Here is a 16,416-nt window from a genome sequence, read left to right as displayed (position 1 = left end):
CTTCGACCACTTTCAATCTGGCTTCCGGTCACACCACTTCACTGAAACTGCCCTAACTAAGGTCACCAATGACCTATTAACCACCAAGAGCAAGCGGCACTACTCTATCCTCCTCCTCCTTGACCTGTCCTCTGCCTTTGACACAGTGGACCATTCCCTGTTGCTGCAGACCCTCTCATCCCTTGGCATCACAGACTTGGCCCTATCCTGGATCTCGTCATACCTAACTGACCGGACATTCAGCGTCTCCCACTCACACACCACCTCCTCACCTCGCCCACTATCTGTCGGAGTCCCGCAAGGTTCAGTCCTAGGGCCCCTGCTCTTCTCCATTTACACCTTTGGCCTGGGACAGCTCATAGAATCTCATGGCTTTTAGTATCATCTCTATGCTGACGACACACAGATCTACATCTCTGGACCAGATATCACCACCCTTCTAACCAGAATCCCTCAATGTCTATCCGCTATTTCATCCTTCTTCTCCGCTAGATTTCTAAAACTTAACATGGACAAAACAGAAATCATCGTCTTTCCCCCTTCTCACACGACCCCCCCCAACGAACATATCCATTACAGTAAACGGCTGCCCACTCTCCCCAGTACCACAAGCCCGCTGTCTTGGGGTAATCCTCGACACTGATCTCTCCTTCAAACCACATATCCAAACCCTTTCCACTTCCTGCCGCCTCCCACTCAAAAATATTTCACGGATCCGTACATTCCTAAACCAAGAATCTGCAAAAACCCTAGTCCATGCCCTCATCATCTCCTGCCTCGACTACTGTAACCTCCTGCTCTGTGGCCTCCCCTGTAACACTCTCGCACCCCTCCAATCTATTCTAAACTCTGCTGCCCGACTAATCCACCCCACTATTCCCCGGCCTCTCCCCTCTGTCAATCCCTTCACTGGCTCCCCATTACCCAGAGACTCCAGTACAAAAGCCTAACCATGACATACAAAGCCATCCACAACCTGTCTCCTCCATACATCTGTGACCTCGTCTCCCGGTACTTTCCTGCAAGCAACCTCCGATCCTCACAAGATCTCCTCCTCTACTCCCCTCTTATCTCCTCTTCCCACAATCGCATACAAGATTTCTCTCATGCATCCCCCCTACTCTGGAACTCTCTACCACAACATATCAGACTCTCGCCTACCATCGAAACCTTCAAAAAGAACCTGAAGACCCACCTCTTCCGACAAGCCTACAACCTGCAGTAACCACCGATCGACCAAACCACTGCACGACCAGCTCTATCCTTACCTACTGTATGCTCACCCATCCCTTGTAGATTGTGAGCCCTCGCGGGCAGGGTCCTCTCTCCTCCTGTACCAGTTATGACTTGTATTGTTCAAGATTATTGTACTTGTTTTTATTATGTACACCCCTCCTCACATGTAAAGCGCCATGGAAAAAATGGCGCTATAACAATAAATAATAATAATAATATGTCTGCAGGAACCTCCACATAGATCCCGCTCCTTATACCTGATATTACGTCACATAATGTGTGTAATGTGTGTGATCACAGCCACATCCAGGTCATCTCCGTCATGGGGCTGTTTATCATGTCCCCCTGTGTCCTCATCACCTCCCTCCTCCTCAGGATCACACAAGTCACCGGTGTCTGGATCCTGTAAGACAGTCAGTGGATCCGTCATGTTACACAGCTCCTCAATGTGTCTCATCTTCCTGGACAGCTCGTCCTTCTTTATTTCCAGCTGATGGATCAGAGCAGACAGTGACAGTGACTCTTCCTTTTCCTGCCTGGAGATCTCACTCAGGACCTTCTTCTCCAGGTCGTCCAACCGTCTCCTGATGTCTGTACACAGGGCAGTGACTCTCGGCTTCTCCAGCTGCTTTTTCTTGAGCTTTTCTCCTGCTCCGGACTCTTTCCTCAGTCTTTACTCTCTTTGTTGTCAGTTTCTGCAAAACTTTTCTCAGTTTCTACAACAAAAGAAAGAAACATATGCAGCACTCACCCAGCTTGCTTGAAACTGTAGTCTTTAATAGTCGAATCAGCTGGTTACAATCATTGCATACAGTTCGGCAGAAAATGGTGAGGATGGGAGGATGGCCATTTCACGCGGTATGCGCTTTTACCGCTTCTTTACTGCGCAAAACGGCCGTCGTCCCATCCACACCCCCCGCACCCTCACCGTTTTCTGCCGAACTGTATGCAATGATTGTAACCAGCTGATTGGACTATTAAAGACTACAGTTTCACGCAAGCTGGGTGAGTGCCGCATATGTTTCTTTCTTTTGTTGTGGATTTGAAGACTGAGTTATTCCATATATATATGCTGAGCACCATCTCACCAGTGGGGCGTAACGCCGCATGTCACCAGGAAAATTGGAATAAAAGGGTGTGAATTGAGACAAATTTCCTCTATTGTCGGCTGTGTTCCTAGTGCCATTCAGTCTGCTGTTGCTTTTATTTCTCAGTTTCTCCTTCTTCTCAGAGGCCTCATCCAGCATCTCCACCCGGTTTCCGAATGTTCTCCGGCCAAACTGCAGGACACACAGATACAAGCAGCGTCCTCTGTGCAGTAATATTCCAGGATCTTCTCATGGACAGAACATTTCCTTTTCTCCAGAGAAGTGCTGGGATCAGATAAGACGTGTTCTGGTGATTTGCTGTGAGCTCTCAGGTGTTTATCACACAGAGAAGCCTCACAGAGTAGACAGGATCTAACAGCAGGTACAGGAGAGTCCACACAGTAAGTGCAGTAGATCCCAGTGATCTCCTGTGTTGGTGGAGTAAACAGTAAATCCTCCATTATTTTACACAGAGCTAAGTTCCTCATCATTGCCGGCCGCTCCTGAAACTCTTCTCTGCAGTCAGGACAGGAATAAACTCCAGACTCGTCCTGTGTATCCAGCACACGACCAATACAGACCCGGCAGAAGTTGTGTCCACATCTCAGCGTTACAGGATCTGTATAAGTGCTCAGACAGAAGGAGCAGAGCAGCTCTTCTCTCAGATCCTATTTCTCTGATACTCATAAACCAAAGGTCATGTTCAACTATTTAGACACAGGGTGCAGCTGAACTGTGATAGGTATTTAGTCCTTTCGTTTAGGCCTCATTCAGACTTCCCTTTGTTACATATGTGTTACGTACATAGCTTTCATGGATAAAAACATACCAGTTATGATCTATTGAGCTGTGTATATGTCTGTATTTTTTGCATACTGTCTATTTTTGATCTGTATATGGGTCCATGAAAATCACAGGCAGCGCACCGATGGCAGACCATTTTACGTTTGCCAATTGGAGACACACACACACACCTCGTTGATTAGACAAGCTGCAGTATCACGCCCCTGTCCTGACATGAAAGTGGGAGGAAAATGGCAAAAGTCACAAAAAATTGGATGAGATGGACAGTCAGCCTCGATACTCAGATGACTTGGAGTAAGAGAAGATGGAGAACATGATTCAAATGCCTAGCTGGCTGTCAGCCATTGCGGTAGTTGCTCTATTATCGGTATTGGCAATCTGAGGGCAAATCAAGAGGCGGAAATCAAGCTTGGGTCAGGGATAATACTACTGATGATCGCGAACATCATCATTCTGAGCTACTTCTTTCTATATTCTTCATACTATACCTCTGTTCTCTCAGTTAGTCTTTCGTGTGTCCAAGAAACATGGTTTAAATGGTCTGTTTGTGTGTAGACTGAACTCCCACATGTCCAAGTTCACCATCAATGCCAAGCCAGCTGAGATGACTATCCCCATTAGGACTCTGTTTTTAATCATGTTTAGGGTCCTACAGGGGGATGTCACTCCAGTAGATTTCACTGAAAGAGAAACAATTTTTTAATTTGGCAAACAAAAATGTGTCGTATTATATTAATGCAGTTTTTTGAAAAAAAACTCTGTGTAGGATTGGCCATGTGCCCAGGACTTTGAGCATAAAAGGCTATGTAGTGTTTCCTCTATACCTATACTCATTGTAATCACTATGAAACTACTGTAATGTCAAGTAGCTTAGGAGACAGGAGCTCACTGCTGTCAAATACATCTTAAAGAGGTGATGAATCGATATTAATGTAATCTTGAGAAGTCATCACTTCTTCAAGGATTTCAGGTTCAACAGAATTCAATTTACATTAGGTAAGGCTAATTCCTAATTGGTGGTTCTTTAGCTACAATATAATTCTCAAATATGCATTCTTCATTTCTTGGCACTAATACCATCCAAAGACTCAGTGTCATTGGCACAAGTATGGTTGGCTGTCATCAAGTCCAGGACCTTGTATGCCTCATTTATAAAAAAAATTATGATAAATTAAGTTTCCCGTAGACCACAGGCCCAAGCAGGTGAATTCTAAACTACCCCCTCTAACGGAAATGTCAATCATTCTTATGAACTTACAGGCAATGGCAGAATAATGTTACTGATCACAAAAGTAAAAGGGATAATTTTTGGACCCTTTTTTAATAAATAAAAAAAAGAAAGCTGCTGTGTGTTATTACACAGGCTGTCAATGATCACCAGTTAGCAACCATTTCATCACAGTTATATATGTCACTTGGAGAATCCAAAGGCTGTGTTTACATTAAAGAGCTCAATAGGGGTTCAATACAGGCCTAGGAGAAATGCAAGCACTTCAAATCCACAGAGTTAGAAATAGAATGGTATTTTACCTGTGGTGATATAAAGAAGCCCGTGGTTGCAGGAGATCCCCTTGATGTCTCAATAATAGTTGATTCCAGATATAGGGGTCTTGGTAAGTAGATGAAAAGAGTAGCTTGCCGATAGCAGTGTGGCAGCTGGAAAGTATCAACTGTTGAAGCGCTGCCCCGGCCTTAGTAGATCAGATCTGGCAGTACCTATGCGCACGTCGAGGAACTTCTAATTAGTGGACCTCTTCTCACACCGTACTAGATTGCATCGATACCACATGACCGCGCGATCACACGAACGAAAACGCCACGCGGGTCCTGGACGTACCTCAACATGATTAATTAAAACTCCCTCTCTTATCTATTGCATAGTTGCATGGTCATATCCTAACTTGCACATCAACCACAGCGCGAGTAAAATACAATATAAAATGTTATAACTATGTTAATACCAAATAGAAAATATATTGGCCCCATAAAAGATGATTATAGTAATATAATTGTGGAGGATAAAGAAAAGGCCGAGATAATAGACGTGAACTACCTGTGCCAGATATCATTCAGCAAAACAACAAGCAAGGTTCACCACTTAATGTAATGAACTTAACAGGAGAAGAAGTACGGCTATGTCTGTGCATATTAAATATTGATCAAGTCTCAGAGCCAGATGACCTTCATCCACGGATATTGAGGGAGTTGAGCTTAGTAGTTTACTGACCAGTGTAGCTCATCTTCTTAAACTCTCTTGTAACACGGTCACAAGATTGAAAGGTGGATGATGTGGTATTGATATACAATACCACATCATCCGATATTCAGGAGGATAATATGGATTTGTGCAACTACAATCCAGTAAGTTTGGCATCAATAGTGTTTGTAATGGGCTGGGTGGTGGAACCACTGTGCCATGGACCAAGGAACGCCATGAGGGGAGTAACTAGGTGCCTCACCAAGTCCAACCTCGGATACATGGCATCTGATGATACTCCGATCCGAGGAGAGATGAAGGAGGTGGGATCAGGTGCTACACCAGGACTGACCTCAGGCGGATGGCAGCTGAGCCCCCAATGGACTGGAGGCAGAGATGGTGGACTGGACAAGTATTGACTGGCATGGCAAGTACAGTGACTGGCATGACAGACACAGGCAAGTGCTGGCAGACACAATAGATATCCTGGTAGGCAAGTGCAGGTGGGCGTGGTTGATAGACAGGCAGGCAGACACAGCTGATAGACAGGCAGGTTGGCAGAGCTGATACAGGATTGGTATACTGGATATGTGAACTGGGACCTGAGTACTAGCAAGCATGTGCGCACTCCGGGCAGCCGCTGACCCAGAAAGGGGAGACAGTAAGGGACGCAACAGTGAGTAAGCCGGTGTCTCTGCCGGGGGAGTGAGGCAGAAGAAACAGACACCGACGCTATGCAAGGGATGGCCAGGGTGATAGTCATGGCTGAGGACTCCCATTTCCTCGCACCCTGGCCTCCCCTCACATAAACACGTTGCTCCTTAGTCAGCATACCTGTGTTTACAGGTCCAGCATTGTCAAGTTCTCTTCTGCTCCATTGAAGGCTCCTTGTCGTCGGTGTCACACAAAGAGAGAGACAGTCCAGCTCAACTTTAACAACAACGGCTTTACTTGGTCCTTTACCCAGCACATCCAAGTTATTTCCAGCTTGCACATCAATTTTCAAAACAGGCAATACCTGTTCTGACCCTGTCTTTTCTCTCCATCGCTAAGCTCGCTTCTAGGACGATCCCTCATGTCCCCTCTGCTCAGCCCTACTCCATTTGGGCACTCCCTCAGCCGTTTTGCAACGATTGGCAATAAGCTGTCGCATGATGGGCGACCTAACCGTACTGCTTAGCCTTTTCTAGCAACTGCAGTTCCACTAATACTGCACTGCTAGCACTGTTGATGTTGCTTCTCCTGACGTGGTCCAGACCAGGGATGTTATATGGCTGGGCCCTATACTTCTTTAACGTTGCATGGCACGGTGTTGCCCAGGGCTATAGAGCCTGTTGTGAATTTGGATTCTGGGCTCCCCCGGTGGCCGCTTGTGGAATTGGACTTGTCATCCTCTTTCCTGTTTCACCTGGTTCCATCAGTAGTGGGTGTCGCTATTTAAGCTCATTTCTCTGGTGGTTTCTTGCCGGTCAACAATGTTATCTGATGCCTCTCAGTGCTTGTTCCTGCTTCTAGACAACTACTAGATAAGTTGGACTTTTGTCCATGTTTTGTTTTGCCTATTTGTTCCAGTTCACAGCTGAAGTTTTGTTACTGTGTCTGGAAAGCTCTCGTTGATCAGGGATTGCTACTCTGGCGTTATGAGTTAATGCCAGAGTTTAAGGTAATCTCTGGATGGTGTTTTGTTAGTGTTTTTCTGCTGACCATGAAAGTATACTATCTGTCTTCTGCTATCTAGTAAGCGGACCTCAAATTTGCTAAGACTATTTTCCTGCTGCGTTTGTTGTTTCATCTGAACTCACCGTCATTATATGTGGGGGGCTACTGTCTTCTTTGGAATATTTCTCTAGAGGTGAGCCAGGTCTTATATTTCCCTCTGCTAGCCATTTAGGTCTTAGGCCAGAGCTGGGCATCTAGCGATAAATAGGAAATGCTACCTGGCTATTTCTAGTTGCGCGGCAGGCTTAGTTCATGGTCAGTATAGTTCCATCTTCCGAGAGCTTGTCCCTCTATAGGCTTGCTATGATCTCTGCCTGCAGAGATCATGATAGTACTATCATGATCTCTGCAGGCAGAGATCATAGCAAGCCTATAGAGGGACAAGCTCTCGGAAGATGGAACTATACTGACCATGAACTAAGCCTGCCGCGCAACTAGAAATAGCCAGGTAGCATTTCCTATTTATCGCTAGATGCCCAGCTCTGGCCTAAGACCTAAATGGCTAGCAGAGGGAAATATAAGACCTGGCTCACCTCTAGAGAAATATTCCAAAGAAGACAGTAGCCCCCCACATATAATGACGGTGAGTTCAGATGAAACAACAAACGCAGCAGGAAAATAGTCTTAGCAAATTTGAGGTCCGCTTACTAGATAGCAGAAGACAGATAGTATACTTTCATGGTCAGCAGAAAAACACTAACAAAACACCATCCAGAGATTACCTTAAACTCTGGCATTAACTCATAACGCCAGAGTAGCAATCCCTGATCAACGAGAGCTTTCCAGACACAGTAACAAAACTTCAGCTGTGAACTGGAACAAATAGGCAAAACAAAACATGGACAAAAGTCCAACTTATCTAGTAGTTGTCTAGAAGCAGGAACAAGCACTGAGAGGCATCAGATAACATTGTTGACCGGCAAGAAACCACCAGAGAAATGAGCTTAAATAGCGACACCCACTACTGATGGAACCAGGTGAAACAGGAAAGAGGATGACAAGTCCAATTCCACAAGCGGCCACCGGGGGAGCCCAGAATCCAAATTCACAACAAGAGCCCTTCTGTGCTCCACGGGCACCCTGGCCCTCTCTGACTGTACCAGGAAGTATTCCCTGCCTTATCCACCATGCCCCTCCTATTTTTATCTATTTAATAGACTGTGTCCTATCCTATCTATGTACTCTAGTGGCGAAACTCAGCACTATGCTTTCCCTATAACAACATATTCATGAATGTATATGTATACACAGCAACACTTGTAATGGCATAACATTATACAAACAGTTACCCAGGACATATTTAAAGGGCCGGGGCATACACCAGTTTCTGCCACCCCTTACAGCTACAGTGTGCAACATTTTAGAGGGAATTATAAGAGATTGGTTGAAAAATATATTGTAAAAAAACCCAGAAAACTGACAACTAAGTTGGATAAATGAAAGATAAGTCATGTCTAACTAACATGCTGAGTTTCTTTGAGGTGATATGTGCAAATTTGGATGTTGGCCGATATATCTAGGCTTTACAAAGGTGTGTGATACTGTACCACACAACAGCCTTGTACTGAAGCTCTAGAAGCAGACACTGTATACAGATGGGTAAGGAATTGGCTAAGGGATAGTAAGCAGAGTGTCTTAAATGTGATAGAGTAAGCAGCGGGAACCACAAGGGCCGATTCTTTGTACAATCCTATTGATGGAATTGGAAATAATGTGTCAGCCTTACTCTTTGCTGCTGACACAAAACTTACCTGGTCTGTTTAATTTTACAGAACAATCTGGATTTTTACAGAACGATCTGGATAAGATGTCGGCATGGCCAAACACATGGCAGATGAAGTTTAATGTAGATAAATGTAGAGCAATGCACCACGGCTGGATAGTCGTATTGCTGTATATGCATTATATGGAAATCTACTCGGATCTACAGAACAGGAGAATGATTTGAGTATTCTGGTTACAAGTACGCTGAGCAGCAGTACTCAATGTCAGGCAGCAGCTAGAAAAGCAAGTAATATTTTAGGGTGTATAAAAAGAGATAAAAATCTTGTGATCCCAATGTATTATTTCCCCTCTTTAAATCACTTATAACATCTTGAATATGGGATCCAGTTTTTGGCTCCACATTTTAAAGAGAATATTGGACAGGTATCTAGTTCAAAGGTGGACAACTAGATTATTATATAGGATGGAAGGTCTATTTTAGGGTTCGTATACATGACCATATTTTCTGTCAGATTACTATAATACTACCTTGTATGGTTGGATATTACACAATAAGTATATGGTTGGGCTTGTGTAATGTGTACAGTATATAAACAAGCAAGAAAAAAAAGTAAGCAAGAAAAAATATCTTGGTTAAATCGTTTCTTTGCGTCAAAGTCTGTACGAACTGACAGCACCGAGTCATATATACTGTATATACATAGATATATCACACACATTATACACAGTATTCTAATATACACATACACTAAATATCCACACATTACAGGTTGTCTACCTGTCTCCTGATGTCTTTACTCAGGTCTCTTGGCTTCTTCAGATGATTTTTCTTGAGTTTTTCTCCTGCGCTCCTCAACACTCCGAACCCAGTCCTCAGTCTTCTCTATCTTTGTTGTTAATTTTTTGAGAACATTTTTCAATTTCAAATCTAGCATTTCCACATGGTGGTGTACTATGGCCACATAAAAATATGTGCCCTACACTGAGTCCCTGAATAATTGCCCATCATGATGTTCCCTGCACAAAATATGACCACCCACAGTGTCCATTTTATGGCATATGGCCTCAGCACTGTCTTCTCCTTTCCATAATCGGTAACTACTTCACATTGCCCCCTCACACAGTCTCCAACTCGAACTAAATACTGTGCCCCCCTCCTCATACCACACCCATTATTCATACTGTACCTTCCATACTTTGCCTTCACACTGTCCCCACATGCTGCCCCTCTCTATACTACCACCCTATTACCAAGTCTCTATGCTGCGCCCCCCTGACACATTTCTCATATCACTTTTTTTCACACATTATCCCTACTGTCTCCTCACAGGCCAATTTCCCATATTGTCTCCTGATACATTACTCCTCCCCATACTGTCTCTTCTCACATTTCCAGCCCATACTGTCTCCTTACAATCCCCCCCAGCTCCGCCACCCATACTGTATTCTTACACATTTCCCCACAATAAAACTTTCCCTCCTGCCCGGCTCAATTGGTACGCTTACCTTATCTCCTCTTGCAGGAGTGACTTCAGCAGCATGGTCAGCTGACCTGATCACACTGTTGACTTTGCCTTGCCCTGGAATTGCCTGCAATCAGAGCTTAAACTGTATTCATGCCTGAAAAATGCAAGTACAATTGAATTCAGGTAGTTTGACAGCCCACTCGGAGAATGATCGAAACCCCACTGTGGCAGCAGCAAAATGCCACCACCTAGGAGACATCCCGGAACGCTGCGCTTCCTGCCTACTGCAAAAAGATGCAAATGCCACTCCTGTCCACCTACTGTACATACACCAGTGACGATCGTATGAAAATGTCCTCTACTAAAGGGTTGTTTAGTTAAGCAGATAATTGTCATGAATCGCTATGGCGAGCGAACATAGCCCAGCATATATGAGAACTAGCTCTTGGAAGATGGAATCTAAACTGACCATGAACTAAACCTGCCGCACAAATAACAGTAGCCGGGTAGCGTGCCTACGTTTTATCCCTAGACGCCCAGCGCCAGCCGGAGGACTAACTAATCCTAGCAGAGGAAAAACACAGTCCTGGCTCACCTCTAGAGAAATTTTCCCAAAAGGCAGACAGAGGCCCCCACATATATTGGCGGTGATTTTAGATGAAATGACAAACGTAGTATGAAAATAGGTTTAGCAAAATCGAGGTCCGCTTACTAGATAGCAGGAAGACAGAAAGGGCACTTTCATGGTCAGCTGAAAACCCTATCAAAACACCATCCAGAAATTACTTTAAGACTCTAGTATTAACTCATAACACCAGAGTGGCAATTTCAGATCACAAGAGCTTTCCAGACACAGTAACGAAACAGCAGCTGTGAACTGGAACAAAATACAAAAACACAAAAGGACAAAAGTCAAAACTTAGCTGGGAGTTGTCTGGTAGCAGGAACATGCACAGAAAGACTTCTGATAACATTGTTGACCGGCAAGAAACTAACAGAGGAGCAAGGTTATATAGCGACTCCCAATTCCTGATGAGAACAGGTGAACAAAGGGGAAGATGACACAAGTTGAATACCACTAGTGGCCACCGGGGGAGCCCAGAATCCAACTTCACAACAGTACCCCCCCCTCAAGGAGGGGGCACCGAACCCTCACCAGAACCACCAGGGCGATCAGGATGAGCCCTATGAAAGGCACGGACAAGATCGGAGGCATGAACATCAGAGGCAGTCACCCAAGAATTATCCTCCTGACCGTATCCCTTCCATTTGACCAGATACTGGAGTTTCCGTCTGGAAACACGGGAGTCTAAGATCTTTTCCACAACGTACTCCAACTCACCCTCAACCAACACCGGAGCAGGAGGTTCAACGGAAGGCACAACCGGTATCTCATACCTACGTAATAATGACCGATGAAAAACATAATGAATAGAAAAGGATGCAGGAATATCCAAACGGAAGGACACAGGGTTAAGAATCTCCAATATCTTGTACGGGCCGATGAACCGAGGCTTAAACTTAGGAGAAGAGACCCTCATAGGGACAAAACGAGAAGACAACCACACCAAGTCCCCAACACAGAGCCGAGGACCAACACGACGACGGCGGTTGGCAAAAAGCTGAGTCTTCTCCTGGGACAACCCCAGATTGTCCACCACCTGCCCCCAAATCTGATGCAACCTCTCCACCACAGTATCCACTCCAGGACAATCCGAAGATTCCACTTGACCGGAGGAAAATCGAGGATGAAACCCCGAATTACAGAAAAACGGGGACACCAAGGTGGCAGAGCTGGCCCGATTATTGAGGGCGAACTCCGCCAAAGGCAAAAAAGCAACCCAATCATCCTGATCCGCAGACACAAAACACCTCAAATATGTCTCCAAGGTCTGATTAGTCCGCTCGGTCTGGCCATTAGTTTGAGGATGGAAAGCAGACGAAAAGGACAAATCTATGCCCATCCTAGCACAGAACGCCCGCCAAAATCTAGACACGAATTGGGTCCCTCTGTCAGAAACGATATTCTCCGGAATACCATGCAAACGAACAACATTTTGAAAAAACAGAGGAACCAACTCGGAAGAAGAAGGCAACTTAGGCAAGGGAACCAGATGGACCATCTTAGAGAAACGGTCACACACTACCCAGATGACAGACATCTTCTGAGAAACAGGCAGATCCAAAATAAAATCCATCGAGATGTGCGTCCAAGGCCTCTTCGGGATAGGCAAGGGCAACATCAGGCTGACGCAACACAGGGGCGGAAGAAAAGCGGCGCTTAAGCTCCCGAAAGGCCTCCACAGCATCAGGGGACCAATCAGCAACATCAGCACCCTTCTTAGTCAAATCAGTCAACGGCTTAACAACATCAGAAAAACCAGCAATAAATCGACGATAAAAGTTAGCAAAGCCCAAAAATTTCTGAAGACTCTTAAGAGAAGAGGGTTGCGTCCAATCACAAATAGCCTGAACCTTGACAGGATCCATCTCGATGGAAGAGGGGGAAAAAATGTATCCCAAAAAGGAAATCTTTTGAACCCCAAAAAGGCACTTAGAACCCTTCACACACAAGGAATTAGACCGTAGAACCTGAAAAACCCTCCTGACCTGCTGGACATGAGAGTCCCAGTCATCCGAAAAAATCAGAATATCATCCAGATACACAATCATAAATTTATCCAAATAATTGCGGAAAATGTCATGCATAAAGGACTGGAAGACTGAGGGGGCATTTGAAAGACCAAAAGGCATCACCAAATACTCAAAGTGGCCCTCGGGCGTATTAAATGCGGTTTTCCACTCATCCCCCTGCTTAATTCGCACCAAATTATACGCCCCACGAAGATCAATCTTAGAGAACCACTTGGCCCCCTTTATACGAGCAAACAAATCAGTCAACAGTGGTAACGGATATTGATATTTTACCGTGATTTTATTCAAAAGACGATAATCAATACACGGCCTCAAAGAGCCGTCTTTCTTAGGGACAAAGAAAAAACCGGCTCCTAAGGGAGATGACGAAGGACGAATATATCCCTTTTCCAAGGACTCCTTTATATATTCCCGCATAGCAGCGTGTTCAGGCACAGACAGATTAAACAAACGACCCTTGGGGTATTTACTACCCGGAATTAAGTCTATGGCACAATCGCATTCCCGGTGCGGAGGTAATGAACCAAGCTTGGGTTCTTCAAAAACGTCACGAAAGTCAGATAAGAATTCAGGAATTTCAGAGGGAATAGATGATGAAATGGAAACCAAAGGTACGTCCCCATGAGTCCCTTTACATCCCCAGCTTAACACAGACATAGCTTTCCAGTCGAGGACTGGGTTATGAGATTGCAGCCATGGCAATCCTAGCACCAAAACATCATGTAGATTATACAGCACCAGAAAGCGAATAATCTCCTGGTGACCCGGATTAATACGCATAGTTACTTGTGTCCAGTATTGTGGTTTATTACTAGCCAATGGGGTGGAGTCTATCCCCTTTAGAGGTATAGGAGTCTCCAATGGCTCCAAATCATACCCACAGCGTTTGGCAGAGGACCAATCCATAAGGCTCAAAGCAGCGCCAGAGTCGACATAGGCGTCCGCGGTAATAGATGATAGAGAACAAATCAGGGTCACAGATAGAATAAACTTAGACTGTAAAATGCCAATGGAAACAGACTTGTCAAGCTTCCTAGTACGCTTAGAGCATGCTGATACAACATGAGTAGAATCACCACAATAGAAACACAGCCCATTTTTTCGTCTAAAATTCTGCCGTTCGCTTCTGGACAGAATTCTATCACATTGCATATTTTCTGGCGTCTTCTCAGTAGACACCGCCAAATGGTGCACAGGTTTGCGCTCTCGCAGACGCCTATCGATCTGAATAGCCATTGTCATGGACTCATTCAGACCCGCAGGCACAGGAAACCCCACCATAACATCTTTAATGGCATCAGAGAGACCTTCTCTGAAAATCGCCGCCAGGGCGCACTCATTCCACTGAGTAAGCACAGACCATTTGCGGAATTTTTGGCAGAATATTTCAACTTCATCTTGCCCCTGAGATAGGGACATCAAGGCCTTTTCCGCCTGAAGCTCTAAATGAGGTTCCTCATAAAGCAACCCCAAGGCCAGAAAAAACGCATCCACATTTAGCAACGCAGGATCCCCTGGCGCCAATGCAAAAGCCCAATCTTGAGGGTCGCCCCGGAGCAAGGAAATTACAATCCTGACCTGCTGTACAGGATCTCCGGCAGAGCGAGACTTCAGGGACAAAAACAATTTGCAATTATTTTTAAAATTTTGAAAGTGAGATCTATTCCCTGAGAAGAATTCAGGCAAAGGAATTCTAGGCTCAGACATAGGTGCATGAACAACAAAATCTTGCAAATTTTGTACTTTCGTGGCAAGATTATTCAGACCTGCAGCTACACTCTGAAGATCCATTTCAAACAGGTGAACACAGAGCCATTCAAGGATTAGAAGGAGAGAAAGAGAGGAAGGCTGCAGTATAAGCAGGCTAGCAAGTGATTCAATTATGAGCACACTCAGAACTAGAGAAAAAAAAAAAAAAAATTTTCAGCAGACTTCTTTTTTCTCTCCTTTCTCAGCCAACAATTTAACCCTTTTGGGCCGGTCAAACTGTCATGAATCGCTATGGCGAGCGAACATAGCCCAGCATATATGAGAACTAGCTCTTGGAAGATGGAATCTAAACTGACCATGAACTAAACCTGCCGCACAAATAACAGTAGCCGGGTAGCGTGCCTACGTTTTATCCCTAGACGCCCAGCGCCAGCCGGAGGACTAACTAATCCTAGCAGAGGAAAAACACAGTCCTGGCTCACCTCTAGAGAAATTTTCCCAAAAGGCAGACAGAGGCCCCCACATATATTGGCGGTGATTTTAGATGAAATGACAAACGTAGTATGAAAATAGGTTTAGCAAAATCGAGGTCCGCTTACTAGATAGCAGGAAGACAGAAAGGGCACTTTCATGGTCAGCTGAAAACCCTATCAAAACACCATCCAGAAATTACTTTAAGACTCTAGTATTAACTCATAACACCAGAGTGGCAATTTCAGATCACAAGAGCTTTCCAGACACAGTAACGAAACAGCAGCTGTGAACTGGAACAAAATACAAAAACACAAAAGGACAAAAGTCTAAACTTAGCTGGGAGTTGTCTGGTAGCAGGAACATGCACAGAAAGACTTCTGATAACATTGTTGACCGGCAAGAAACTAACAGAGGAGCAAGGTTATATAGCGACTCCCAATTCCTGATGAGAACAGGTGAACAAAGGGGAAGATGACACAAGTTGAATACCACTAGTGGCCACCGGGGGAGCCCAGAATCCAACTTCACAACAGATAATCATTTAAACAATAAAAGACAAGATCATATCTCAATACTAGCAAACAATATCAGATGATACCAAGGTTTATATAGGACAATAATCAAGAATGAAATGGCTGAATAGTGAAGGTGTGTACAACATTTAACGCTACAGAACTATTTTTTGCCTTGGAAGACAATCAACTTGATTTAGTACTTGAATTTACATCCCTCCTTTTTGTCAGTCAAATCGGTGAACCAGCGAACAATTTCAATTTGTATTACACAATTTTCAAAAGTTTAATGAGAGTTTTTTTGATTGCTTAAACGATTTTATGCAGGATTAATGAGCGTTTTTGGATACATTGTTCAGTTGCCGAACACAATCACATTGTACAGTTATTGTGAACAATGGGTTATTAACATTAGAATCTGATGTATCGGCCAATGCAAAGGCAGCTTAAGTGAGTGGGAATTATAATTAGCATATACACTCACTGGCCACTTTATTAGGTACACCTGTCCAACTTCTTGTTAACACTTAATTTCTAATCAGCCAATCACATGGCGGCAACTCAGTGCATTTAGGCATGTAGACATGGTCAAGACAATCTCCTGCAGTTCAAACCGAGCATCAGTATGGGGAAGAAAGGTGATTTGAGTGCCTTTGAACGTGGCATGGTTGTTGGTGCCAGAAGGGCTGGTCTGTGTATTTCAGAAACTGCTGATCTACTGGGATTTTCACGCACAACCATCTCTAGGGTTTACAGAGAATGGTCCGAAAAAGAAAAAAAATCCAGTGAGCGGCAGTTCTGTGGGCGGAAATGCCTTGTTGATGCCAGAG

At 44.5% G+C, this 16,416-nt stretch overlaps 1 pseudogene; it reads right to left on the bottom strand.

Moving 5' to 3' along the window:
• Positions 1 to 1,395: 1,395 nt before the first annotated feature.
• On the bottom strand, positions 1,396 to 4,917 carry LOC143789366 (E3 ubiquitin/ISG15 ligase TRIM25-like; annotated as a pseudogene).
• Positions 4,918 to 16,416: the final 11,499 nt, after the last annotated feature.

Source organism: Ranitomeya variabilis, unplaced genomic scaffold (assembly GCF_051348905.1).
Source record: "Ranitomeya variabilis isolate aRanVar5 unplaced genomic scaffold, aRanVar5.hap1 Scaffold_224, whole genome shotgun sequence".
In the NCBI taxonomy this organism is placed as follows: Eukaryota; Metazoa; Chordata; class Amphibia; order Anura; family Dendrobatidae; genus Ranitomeya; species Ranitomeya variabilis.
Note: the sequence above shows the minus strand (reverse complement) of the source record. Positions and strands in the feature narration are given on the sequence as shown.